Consider the following 13,348-nt stretch of genomic DNA (forward strand, 5'->3'; position numbering starts at 1 on the left):
CGGGGGGAACAATGGGCCGCGACAGCCAAAATTGCCAGGTCCCTTAAAACAAGACGGGTGCCCGGCCCCACACAGGTGATTAGAAATCACTAGCCTGGGGTGGCCCCGAGGCCGTCTTAAAAGTGGTCAGAAGATCCTAGCGAGCAGCCAGGGATGAGAAACCCAGCTCTGGATGGGAAGTTCTTAGACTCGGGCTGTGAGGGTAGGGGGTGGGGTGGGGGGGAGGTGTCACAGGTGCTCCCGGAGCAAAGTCCACCGAAGGTGTGAAGACTGAACTGCTAGCTGCTCCGCTCCCTCTACTCCTCCCTCAAACCACTGCCACGGCCACCTGCGGGCCAGCGGCTGTGTCCCTCCTCTGTCCCCCTCACTCCCGTCGCCCCTCCCACTTCCCTGGCGAAAACCGACCCCTTCCCGAATCTTCCCGAAAGGCAGAGTGGGGGCCATGGTGGAGGGGCACCTCCTGACTCCAAAGAATGGGCAGTTGAAATGTGGGAGTCGATGCAGGACAACCCTGAAGCCGGTTACCAATCCTTTTGAAAGTCTGGTGACTCCAATTCTGTAAACTTTTCACCAACCCTGCATGCGGAGCTAACCGCTGTGGGCTCCAGCCTGTGATGTTTCTGGCACTTACCTTTGGAAAAGCTCTAGAGTTGAGTGGTGCTGACGATGCAAAAACTCCTTCCCTGCCTAACCAAAAACCAGGTTCCTGCAGTCAACTCTGGCTCTCGTGGGGACCCCATGTGTGTCTGAGTAGAACTGTGTGCTCCATAGGGTTTTCCATGGCTGTGCTCTTTAGGAAGATGATTGCCAGGCCTTTCTTCTGAGATACCTCTGGATGGATCCGAACTGCCAGCCTCTAGGTGGATTTGAACCACCAACCTTTTGGCTAGTGCTTTACTGTTTGCACCACCCAGGGATGCCCCTCCCTTGCCCAGCTGCTTCTTATGTGAAGAAGGATTCTTAACACTTGAGTCTTCAAAGCTAAAACAGAATTGATGCTGAACCCTGACTTACTCCTGTAATAATTAATATTCATCCAGGGATGCATGAAATTATTGGGGAGTGGCGGGTAAGCCCTGAGTAGCTCATTTAGAGATTAATTTCCAGCATACCACTTTCTTTTAATGTTTAATAATTATGAAAATGTATAATCTATGAATGTTTAAAATTAATTGTGTGCTAATAAGTTTAAAAGCAGTTCAATTTGGAAGTGTGGTACATACACACAATGGAATATTACTCAGCCAAAAAGAGAAATGAAGTCCTGATACATGCTGCAACATGCGGTGCCATGGATCACTTTGTGTGGCCTTTCTCACCATGGTCTTGTAACTCCCACCCAAGTGACTGGGCAGGACTGTGTGATAGGGAAACTGTGACCCACCAAAGGGACCGGTCAGTTTTGGTATCCCACTGGGCTGGAAATGAGATACCCCAGAGGCAGGAGAGAGAGGATCCCAACACTACCAAGGAAGAACAGTCAGGAGCAAAGAGCGCATCCTTTGGACCTGGATCCCTGCGCTGAGAAGCTCCTGGGACCAGGAGACTGAGAGAGAGAGCAAACTGTAACCTTGAAGACGGTGAGAAGTGGTGGCAGGAAAGACCACACAGTGGGCTTCAGGGCACACGAAGTGAGAAAGCTGCGTGCCTTTGGGCAGAGACTGAGGGCCAGGGAGAGGCGTGCCTGCAAACACAGCTGAGAAGAGGCTGTCCTGATGGAAGAACTGTATCCTGAGCATTCCTGGCCCTAAACTGTAACCTGTTACTTCCCTAATAAACCCCATAATCATGAGTATCTTCTGAGTCTTGTGTGGCCATGGCAGCGAATTATCAAACCCAACAGAGAAGTAGAGAGTGCTGTGGGCGGGACAGCTGATGTCAGAATCAGTAAAAATGGCAAAGAGAGGAGGCATGTCTGACCTCCACCTCATAGGAATCAGCCTTGGGCTGTTGATCTTGATTCTCCTTCTGCCTTATGAAGTTAGAGGAGGTCAGACGCCGCCCCCACGCCATTTTTACAAACATGTATGAAACTTGAAATCATGATGCCAAATGAAAGAAGTTAATCACAAAAAGGACATATTGTATGATCCCACTTATACAAAACATCTAGAATAGGTAAATGTATAGAGACCAAATTTTTATTAGTGTTTACCAGGGGCAGGAGGGAGGAGGTAAGGGGGAGTCATTGTTTAGGAAGCCATGGGTTTCGGTTTATGGTGATGGAAAACTTGGCAATGATTATTGGTAATGGTTGCAGAATATGATTAATGTAATTGATTATAAGTTGTACATGTGAAAAATATTGAGTTGGCCAATGTTGTGTTATATATAATGTTACAACCATAAAAAAAGAAAAGGGCAATTCAATCCAGAAGAAAATATTTTAGCATTTAGAACCTTATGGTCACAGGAAATTGAACAAAATTAAAATTACAACTTCTGTACATATTTTTGTTGCTAAGCATTATGGATCAAATTGTGTCCTTCCCCCCAAATGTTGTAAATTCTAACCTCAATGCCTGTGGTGATAATCCCATTTGGGAATGGGTTGTCTTTGTTATGTTAATGAGACAGGATTAGAGTAGGGTGTACCTTGAGTCAATCTCTTTTGAGATACAAAAGAGATCCAACAAGCAAGCTAGGAGGCAGAGACAAGGGGAAGAGATGCCAAGCCACGTGAAGATCAGAAGGAACAGAGAAAGAAGAAACAAGGACCTTCCCCCTAGAGCCAACAGAGAGAGAAAGCCTTGCCCGAGAACTGGCACTCTGGATTCGAACTTCTAGCCTCCTAAACTGTGAGAAAATAAATTTTTGTTTGTTAAAGCCATCCACTTGTGGTATTTCTGTTACAGCAGCACTAGATGACTAAGACAGAATTTGGTACCAAGAAGTGGGAGTGCTGCTCTAACAGATACCTAAAATGTGGAAGTGGTTTTGGAAACAGGTCAGGTAATGGGTACAAGCTGGAAGATTTTTAAGACACCTAATAGTAAAAGCCTAGACTCCATTGAAAAGACTATTGATAGAATTCGTGGACATCAAAGGCAATTCTGGTGAGAGCTCAGAAGTGAGGAGAGCTATAGAGAAAGTCTCTGTTGTCTTAGAGAATACATATGGCGCCAGCAACAGAACGTTGCTAGAAATGTGGATATTAAATGTGCTTCTGGTGAGGCTTCAAAAGAAAATGATAAGCATGTGATTAGACAATGGAGGAAGGGTGGTGCTTTTTATCCAGTGGCAAAGAACTTGTCTGAATTATGTTCAAATGTTTGGTGGAAAACAGAATTTTTAAGTGATGAACTTGGATATCTGGTTGATGAGATTTCTAAGCAAGATCTAAAACGGGCCGTGTGGTTTCTCCTTGCCGCTTATAGTAAAATGCAAGAGAAAAGAGAAAGACTTAAAAATAAACTGTGCAAAATGAAAACAAAACTTAGAGATTTGAAAATTTTGTTGTACAAACTTAAGACAGATTAAGCCTGTGTGACCCTAATACCTCACAACATGTTTTCTCCTTTTCAAAATAGGTGATTGAGAGCCTGACATAACTAACACCATAATGATACTCTAAGTATAATCTGTAAGCGTTTTTTTATTGCACCTGCTGTACTGGTTTCTTTCCAAAGGGGTGGTCTTGGTCTCTCTCCTCTTCTTCTCTTGAGAAATGGCCTTCAGCCTGCAAGAGGGCAGTTAAGGAGGCTGCCTGGTGCTTTTGGTCTGCAACTCTCTTGCTCCTTAACTCAGTCACGGTGGACTTGGCAGGCCAATTCCACTAGCTGAGAGACTCTTATGTAAGTTTTTTCACACTGTTACCAACATACAGATTAGGGTCCAGGTATCCGACATCCATATCTTTAGTTTAATAAACAGTCTGTTGTAGTTGTTTTGTGATGTATATGACCATCTGTGGTCTTTGTCCTGAAAAACATTAGGTAATCCTTGCCAAAATGATATATAAGCTCTGATGTAAAAATGGCTTTTGGGGGGACTCCATAAAGGAAAGCTTGGATTACTGTTGGGTCCCCTCCATTGGTGTCACCTCCTAATAAACTTTCTCTGACTTGGAGTACGTTTCATTGGCTGAACTGCTCCAGGGCACAGACCCCAATCGGGTAACACCTGTGACTGATGGCTCTAACCAAGTACCACAGGCAGGAAACCCCATCAGCTTAGACTGAAAAGGACAGGGAAAGAACAAGAGAATGCAGTCTGCCTCTTAGAATTCTACAGGCAGGGAACAGGCCAGAGGATCTACATGTGTTGTCCTCCAAGAAAAGAAAAGGACTATCCCTGGAGCAGCTCAGAGATCAGCTAAACCGTTGGAAGGAGCGTGGGAAGCAGGGCTTCTTGGTTTCAAAGAGTCTGATCTTCGCCAACATCGGTTCGCATGTGGGGCTGCCGTGAAGGTGTGCCAGCCAGATGGGGCCACTGCCCAAAGATAAGGGGGCGGCACTGCTGTGTCCAAGGAGCAGAAGAATGGGGCCTGCTGGGGCCAAAGAAGTGGGGTCACCACTCAGATGGACTAGGAGAATGGGGCCGCCCAAAGCCGAGAGAGCAGTGTTGCCAGTGAGCCTGGAAGGTGGAGCTGAAGCCCAGGGTCGAGGGGCCTCTACCCAGAATCCAGAGAGCATGGCCAACATCCAGAGTCTGGAGAGCAGGGTCATGGTCCAGATGGCCTCAGAGAACAGAGGATTATTTTCAAGTTTTGAGAGCGCATATAATTTGTTCCGTTGAGTTTTAGACTTGCTTGCTCTCTGTTATCGCTTCTTTCACTCCAATTTCTCCTGTTTGTAATGGAAATGTCTACCTTATGCCTGTTCTACCACTGTACATTTTTTTTTATTGTACTTTAGATGAAGGTTTACAGAACAAACTAGTTTCTCATTAAACAGTTAGTACACATATTCTTTTGTGACATTGGTTAACGACCCCATGACACGTCGACACTCTCCCCCTTCTCACCTTCGGTTCCCTATTACCAGCTTTCCTGTCCCCTCCGGCCTTGTAGTCCTTGCCCCTGGGCTGGTGTGCCCCTTTAGTCTCATTTTGTTTTATGGGCTGAATCTTTGGCTGAAGGGCAAACCTCAGGAGTGACTTCAGTTCTAAGCTAAAAGGGTGTCCGGGGGCCATACTCTTGGGGTTTCTCCAGTTTCTGTCCAGCCACTAAGTCTGGTCTTTTTTTTCTGAGTTAGAATTTTGTTCTACATTTTTCTCCAGCTCTGTCCAGGACCCCCTACTGTGATCCCTGTCAGAGCAGTCAGTGGTGGTAGCCGAGCACCATCTAGTTGTACTGGACTCAGTCTGGTAGAAGCCATGGTAGATGTGGTCCCTTAGTCCTCTGGACTAATCCTTCCCTTTTATCTTTAGTTTTCTTCTTTCTTCCTTGCTCCTGAAGGGATAAGACCAGTGGAGTATCTCAGATGGCCGCTCACAGGCTTTTAAGGTGCCAGACGCGACTTACCAAAGTAGAATGTAGAACATTTTCTTTATAAACTATGTTATGCCAATTGAGCTAGATGTTCCCCGAGACCATGGTGCCCACAGCCCTCAGACCAGCAATTCAGTTCCTCAGGGAGTCTGGATGTGTCTATACAGCTTCTATGACCTTGCCCTGTTACACCATTACTTTCAATGATCTTCCATCTTTTCCTCCACTCCTCCTTCTTCCAATTTTTACAGGTGATTTATATGATGTTTTTATTCTTGTATTATATTCTTTTCACTGTTTCCCTCAGCCCTCAACACAGCCAGGGAGGAAGTAGGGGGCCTTCCTCTCCCTGCTTCTCTTTTTCCCCCTTTTCTCTTTCTACCCTCCGCAAGTCCCCCAGCTGCCAGGTCATCCTTTCACATTATCAGCATGTAGCCCGCAAGCTCTTCTGTAGCTGTACTAAGGGCCCTCATATTCTATGCATCGGCAAAGTCAGAAAAGTGAAAATAAGCAGTATGTACAATGAGATGTGTGTACTGCCAGTTTGTTGTACTGTGGTGGTTTGTGTGTTGCTGTGATGCTGGAAGCTATGCCACCGATATTTCAAATACCAGCAGACTAGGAAGAAAGGCCTGGCTATCTACTTCCAAAAACCAGCCAATCAAAACCCTATGAATCACAACGGTCTGATCCCGCAACTGATCATGGGGATGGTGCAGGACCATACCTGGGGTCACCATGAATCAGGGGCAGAATTGACCACAGCTGCTAACAACAACAGCAAGACAAGGATGCCTCCCCCTCCACAATGGGGGGCCAGGGGCCTCAGGAATTTATGGGCAGAAGATAGGACAAAAGGCCTCTCCTCCGTTATTGCAAACCTACCCATGCACACACACAACGCGGCTTCCTTATAAAGTACAGGAAATCTATTCTTGATATGGGCTGGCTATCCCAGGATTGTAAGGAATGGGAAAGTCACCACAACTACGCACTGTACTGACGCAGCCCAGGAAGATGAAAGAGCCACGGGAAGGAAATGGGAACACTAAAAGCAGCCTTCACCGACAGACAGTGGAGACTGAACTACTGAAAGGGGAGCACTCTGTTAACGTGGGAGGCAGAAAGTTAAAGCACCAGCCCCTGATCTTCCCTATGAGGAGGAAGTAAACAGGTAATAAGACACGGACAGCACTGAGAACTAAGAGGCCAAAACCAAACCAAACCAAACCCATTGCCATCGAGTAGAACGGCCCCATGGGGTTTCAGAGGAGCACCTGGTGGATTCCAAGTGCCGACCTTTTGGTTAGCAGCTGTAGCTCTTAACCACTGCACCACCAGGACTCTGAGAACTAAGAGTAAAAAAGAGTAGAAGTACCTTATTTTGATACATGGTGGTAAACACCATAAATAAATAAAGCCAGCTGAAAGTGTTGAGGTGGTTTCCTGTGGGGATCAGAAATTGAAGCTGGAAAGGCGATGGCTGGGTTTTTTTGTTGTTGTTTATTCTTTTTATCATAAATCGAAGAAGAGTGTGACTCTTTAAATTAAACGAAGGACCATCAACTCTTTTGACGAAACTAGGAATGAATGTTAATTTTGAAAACATATAAACACATTTTTTTTTTTAATTGTCCAAGCCAGAAACAAACGTGTTACCCAGGAAGGGCAGAGTAGTGGCAGTTAGGAGTGGTAAGCCTTCAACACCTGTGTTCTTTTTTTTTTTAATTATTTTATTTTGTGGTTGTTGTTGAGAATATACCCAGCAAAACATACATCCATTCAACACTTTCTACATATACCATTTAGTGACACTGATTACATTCTTTGAGCCGGGCAACCGTTCTCACCCTCCTTTTCTGAGTTGTTCATCTACTGTGTTCTTATTGAAACTGGTTGCGGGATGAGGCATAGGATTTTCCAGGAAGGAAACCCTATGTAACAGTTCTACTCTGTAACACATGTGGTTGCCATGAGTTGGAATCGACTTGATGGCAGTAGGTTTGGTGTTTTGGTTTGCCCTGCTGTAGCCCTGGTGGTGCAGTGGTTAAGAGCTAGGCTGTTAACCAAAAGGTCAGCAGTTCGAAGCCACCAGCCGCTCCTTGGAAGCCCCGTGGAGCAGTTTTACTCTGTCCTATAGGGTTGCTATGAGTCGGAATTGACTCAACGGCAATGGGTTTAGCCCCCTGCCAGATCTTTTGGCCCTGTCTTGCTGGTGCCCACCCACTTCCCATATTAAAGATCAGATCAAGGTACTCTCCCACTTACAATTCCTCAGTAGCTTCTACTGACTTCAGAATAAACTCCAGACTTCTTAAACACCCTAAAGGCTCTATGTTGTCATGTGCCAAAAGTTGATTTCCGACTCGCAGAGACCCTATGTGACAGAGCAGAACCGCCCCACAGGGTTTTCTAGGCTGTAGTCTTTACTGGAGCTGGTTGCTAGGTCTTTCTCTGGTGGAGCAGCTGGGGGGTTCAAACAGCCTTCAGTTAGCAATCGAACTCTTAATCATTGTGCCACCAAAACCAAGCAAACCAAACCTGTTGCCATCAAGTCAAATGCGACTCAGCGACCCTATAAGACAGAGTAGAACTGCCCACCCCCCCCCCACAGAGTTTCCAAGGAGCGCCTGGTGGATTCGAACTGCCGACCTTTTGGTTAGCAGCCGTAGCTCTTAACCACTATGCCACCAGGGTTGCCATTGTGCCACTAGGGCTCCTTAAAGACTCTGTATGATCAGCATATTCTGCACACACACAGAATCATTTTCAGTGTTTAAAACATGCTGTGCCTAATAAAATCTATTAAAAAAACATTCTGCATCCCACTTTAGGAGAGTGGCATCTGGGGTCTTAAATGCTAGTAAGCAGCCATCTAAGATGCATCAATTGGTCTTAACCCACCTGGAGCAAAGGAGAATGAAGAACACCAAAGACACAAGGTAATTATGAGCCCAAGAGACAGAAACGGCCACATAAACCAGAGACCACATCAGCCTGAGACCAGAAGAACTAGATGGTACCTGGCTACAACCGATGACTGCCCTGACAGGGAGCACAACAGAGAACCCCTGAGGGAGCAGGAGAGCAGTGGGATGCAGACCCTAAATTCTGGTAAAAAGATCAGACTTAATGATCTGACTGAGACTAGAAGGGCCCCGAAGGTCATGGTCCCCAGACAGGAACCATTCCCAAAGCCAACTCTTCAGACAGGGATTGGACTGGACTATAGGATAGAAAATGATACCGGTGAAGAGTGAGCTGCTTGGACCACGTAGACATATGAGACTATGTGGGCATCTCCTGTCTGGAGGGGAGATGAGAGGGCAGAGGGGATTAGAAACTGGCCGAATAGACACAAAAAGAGAGAGTGGAGGGAAGGAGTGTGCTGTCTCATTAGGGCGAGAGCAACTAGGAGTATACAGCAAGGTGTATCTAAATTTTTGTATGAGAGACTGGCTTGATTTATAAACTTTCACTTAAAGCACAATAAATATCAAAAAAAAAAAAAGGCAAAAAACATGCTGTGCCCTCTTTATACATGAATTCCCTTGGCCACAAGGCTCAGCTCAATGGCCCCTCCTCCAGAAAGTGCTCCCTGACCTCCAGGCTGAGTCAGGCGTCCCCTCTGCCCCCTCTAGTCCCTTCCCCACCCACTCTCAGTCTTCACTGTCTGGGGCAGGATCTGTGTCCCCCACTGGACTCTGAGCCCCACGATGGCACCTCTGGCTGTCCTGGTCAATGCTTGTGTCCCCGGCACCTGGCAGAGGACTGGTCACACAGCAGATACTCGGGGTTGGGGGGGGCGGTTGGCAAATGAGGGAATAATGAAAGAAACACACCCAAAATTCACTTTTGGTTATTACACTGAATGCTGGGATTTCAGGCAGTTCTTTTTTTTTTCCCCCTTATCTGTATGTTTAAAGTTTTAATAAGAAAAAAAAAGTTCACTGCATATACTTGGAACCACAGTTCTGATTCTAGGAACATATCACCTGCACCCCCATGAAAGGAAGTCGTGGATTTATAAAAAGATCAGGACGCCAGGCGGAAGTGCCTCTGCGCCCACCACGCCTAGTCTTAGGGGGGCTTCCTTCAGCTCCCAGGCCAGGGGCCTGCTCTGCACTCAGCCATCGGGGGTGCACCCTGGAGGGCTCTGATCCGCATGACCGACAGGACTCACAAGGTGAGGGGCTCTCTTCAATCTCTGTGTGAGGACTGGTTTATGGAAGACCTCTAGGAGGTGAGTGACGGATGATGTGATTTGGTGGCAAATTTCATGGCCACCAGGCAGGTCAGTTTGACAGATGACCTTTGGCAGGATGATGGGCTCTTGGAAAGCTCATCGGGAAGTATTTAAGTTGGGAGCTGAGGGGCCTTTGGATCTTTCTCAGGAAACCACTACGGAGTGTGTGTCAGCCGGAGAATTCTCACAGGAGGCACTGCCAGCAGCCAGTGTCATGGGGCCAAAGGTTCGTTCCAGCTGGAGGACTCAACTCCTCACTTTCTCAGGTACCACAGCCCCCTGGCTTTCCCCCCAAGCCTTCTGTCCTGGCCCCTTGCCCACAGCCCTGCACCCAGCCCTCATGCCCCTCTCTCTCTCTCAGCCCTCTGCCTCCTGCTGTGGCCATTCTGGAATGGACAGTCCATGCCCCTCACATTCACCCTGAGCCCACAGTCCAGGGGTGAGTACAGAGCTGAGATGGGTGAAGGCTGGGCTCTCCTGAGGGGAGGCGCCAAGCGGGGTGGGCTGGGGGCACGGTGGCCTTCCAGCAGGACTTTTGAGACTGCAGGTCTCTGACCGTGAACTGCAGAATCAGTTAGCGAATCCTCACTTGTTATTGGTGTGTGCCGTCCAGTCGAATCCAACTCATAGCGACCCTACAGGACAGAGTAGAACTGCCCCATAGAATTTCCAAGGAGCGCCCAGTAGATTCGAACTGCTGACCTTTTAGTTAGCAGCCGTAGCACTTAACCACTAGGCCACCAGGGTTTCCAATACTCCAATAAAGCTATAAAAAGTAAAAATAGAAGAGAAGAGAATGACATAGAGCAGGATAGACTAAACCCATCAAGAAGGAAGGTGAGTAGGTGTTAGCCAGGTGAGGAAGAGTACGGTGAGAGACAGAGGTGCAGTCCTGCAAAGAGAGAAAAGATGAACTAGGGTAAGGCATAGAGGTCTCTGGGTGGCACAAATGGTCTGCACTGAACTACTGACGATTGCCAGTTCAGACTCACCCAGTGGCGCTGTGGAAGAAAGGCCTGGTGGTCTGCTTAGAGCCAAGGTCTGATTATAGACAAGAACACACTATTGAGCCATTCTACTATGTAACACGTGGGGCAACCATGAGTTGGAATTGACTTGACAGTGTCAGGCTTGGTTTTTTGGTTTAGGGTGAGGCATAAGAGGGAGGGGGTCCGTGAGGCCCCAGGCTATGATCCCCACCTCCCCCAGTGAGCTCTTTCCGGCCCGCAGACAAGGTGGTGACGATCACTGTGGAGACCTGGAAGCGCTGTGGCAGCGTGGCCTTGGACCCCAGGGACAACAAGTGGAGCTGCTGTGGGCCCCACTACCCCTTCCATCGCGACTCCCAGAGGTGCTGCCCCTCAGTGTCCAAGAAGTTCTTTGTCATCCCCAAGAACAGTACCAAGTCGGAATATGAAGAATGCAAGAAATATGACCTGATATAGAGACCAAAGATTCTTAACGGTTATAGGGTGGGGGTGGGGGCTTTGTTTGCAGGGCAATGAGTTTATGTTAAAGGTGGCGGAATATTTTGGAAGAGACAGCGAGAATGGTCACACTACATGCAAAACGTAATCAGTGTCTCTGAGTTGTAAATGTGGAAGTTGTTGTGCTTGCAAATATTTTGCTGTGTATGTTTTTACCACAATAAAAAAAGAGAAGAAATAGGACCAGATGAACTTGTAGACCTTGGAGGGCACGCTCTACTGCTTTAGCCATCCTGTTCTCTGGGTAAAGCCGGGAGACCCTGCCCCCCTCTCTCCCTCCTAGATTGCCTACTTGAGGACTCTGGAGTCACCCAGTGGCCCCTTCTTTCCAAGGATCTAAGTTACGGGCCTTAGGTTCCCACAGTGCAGCCTGGAGCAAGTCACCTCAGATTTCCAGGCTTTAGGCTCCTTGTCTGCAAAGCTGACCTAGCCAGAGAAGCTTCTAGCTCAGGCTGGGGGAAGAAAGATGATGGCCCAATCACCATGCAACATACATAGTTCCGGCCGGAATTCCTTACCCAGACCTCTTCCAGATGACCTGTCTTACAATAGGGGAGATTTTGTCCTTGGCAAATGAATAGGCTGAGCTGAAGGTCCCAGTTGCTGAGTCCCCCCAGATGGCATACGAACTTCCTCTGTGCCTTCTTCCTAGAAATTCTCCCGAGCTGGCAGACTCTCCCCTGCTGGTCCCCAAGCACCTGAGAGGCAACAGGCCCAAGAGGGGAACGACAGGAATTCAAGGACATTCACAGCAGTGTGGTTTCCAGAGAGAGAAATGGGAAATCTATCAACTACCTGGTATAGACAATTCCTGGTTTGTGCCTATGACAGTCCCTGTGCCGCAAGCCTGCTGAGCTGTAAAGGACACTTCCCCGAGTGCACTGCGACATGGCCCGGGATGTGAGTGAGGGTCTGCTGGTTAGCCGCATCTCTCAGGACCTGGAAGGTGGGAATGAGTGGAATGGGTCCTCCCCCACTGCAGCTGCAGCTGGGTTCTGCTGGTGGGTGAGTGGAGATGCTGGGGTTTTCCAAGGTAGAGCACCCTGTCCGATCACTTAACTTCAAGAGTGTCATGGCTTCTTGGCCCTTAAAACCCAAAACACCAAACATGTTCCTGTCGAGTTGATTCTGACTCATAGCGACCCTGTAGGACAGAGCAGAACTGCCCCTGTAGGGCTTCCAAGGAGCGGCTGGTGGATTCAAACTGCCAACATTTTGGTTAGCAGCTGAGCTCTCAACCACTATGCCACCAGGGCTCCTCCTGGCCCCAGGAGGCCACTAAGTCGGTGTGTTAGACAATACAACGTTGGCGTGGGCAGCCTCAGAGGCAGCAGCCCCCTGGTGGGTGTGTTCTGTGGTGTCACTCCTGGGGGCCCAGTCCAGAGCCCGTTTCTCAGCCCTTCCCATGGTTGTGAAGCCTAATTCCCCGTATGAAACTGCTTCTGCTTAATTTACTTTGAAATACACTGAAAATAAGATGGATTGATGGATGGATAGAGAGATGGACTGACGGACAGAGAATGGATGAAGCAAGTACAGTAAAATGTTAGTGTAGTGTCTACGTGGTAGGTATATGGGTGCTAGACTGTAAAATTCTTTCGAATTTGCTGTTTGTTTGAAATTTGCCATAATAAAATGCTGGGGGAAATCCCTTTCCTCCTAAAAGAGCTGGAGAGCTTCTTTCCTGCAACTGAACCCTAATGGTGCAGTGGGCTTCAGAAACGAGGGAAACATTCTATGATTTGGGTGTGGAAAGGGGTCCTGAACACAGTAAGTGAAAAAAGCAGGTCCTAATAGGATCCTATTTTTCTGATGATAAAATTACAACACAATAAGTAAAAATCCTATTTTAAAAACTCAACATATTTCACAGCACTAAGATGTCATCAAGGAGCCCTGGTGGCACAGTGGTTAAGCACTTGGCTGCTAACCAAAAGGTTGGCGGTCCGAACCCGCCAGCCGTTCCACTGGAGAAAGATGTGGCAGTCTGCTTCCGTAAAGATTACAGCCTTGGAAACCTCTGGGGCAGTTCTATCCTGCCCTACAGGGTCGCTATGAGTTGGAATTGACTTGAAGGCAACGGTTTCTTTTTAAGATGTCATCAAGTAACTGTAACATACTTCATTGATTTAAGTCCACAAAGAAAGAAAAAAACACTGCCAACTGAACTGACATGCCTTCCAT

General features: G+C 47.6%; 2 protein-coding genes across 2 annotated transcripts in view; both read right to left on the reverse strand.

The window, feature by feature from the left end:
* OPA3 (outer mitochondrial membrane lipid metabolism regulator OPA3) overlaps positions 1 to 13,348 on the reverse strand; it is a 98,846-nt gene that overhangs the window by 52,317 nt on the left and 33,181 nt on the right. The gene's annotated exons all lie outside the window — the stretch shown is intronic.
* Positions 1 to 13,348, reverse strand: part of LOC100675353 (OPA3, outer mitochondrial membrane lipid metabolism regulator) — a 57,029-nt gene that overhangs the window by 3,972 nt on the left and 39,709 nt on the right. The window lies entirely within an intron of this gene.

The sequence above is a fragment of the Loxodonta africana genome, chromosome 11, assembly GCF_030014295.1.
Source record: "Loxodonta africana isolate mLoxAfr1 chromosome 11, mLoxAfr1.hap2, whole genome shotgun sequence".
NCBI lineage: Eukaryota > Metazoa > Chordata > Mammalia > Proboscidea > Elephantidae > Loxodonta > Loxodonta africana.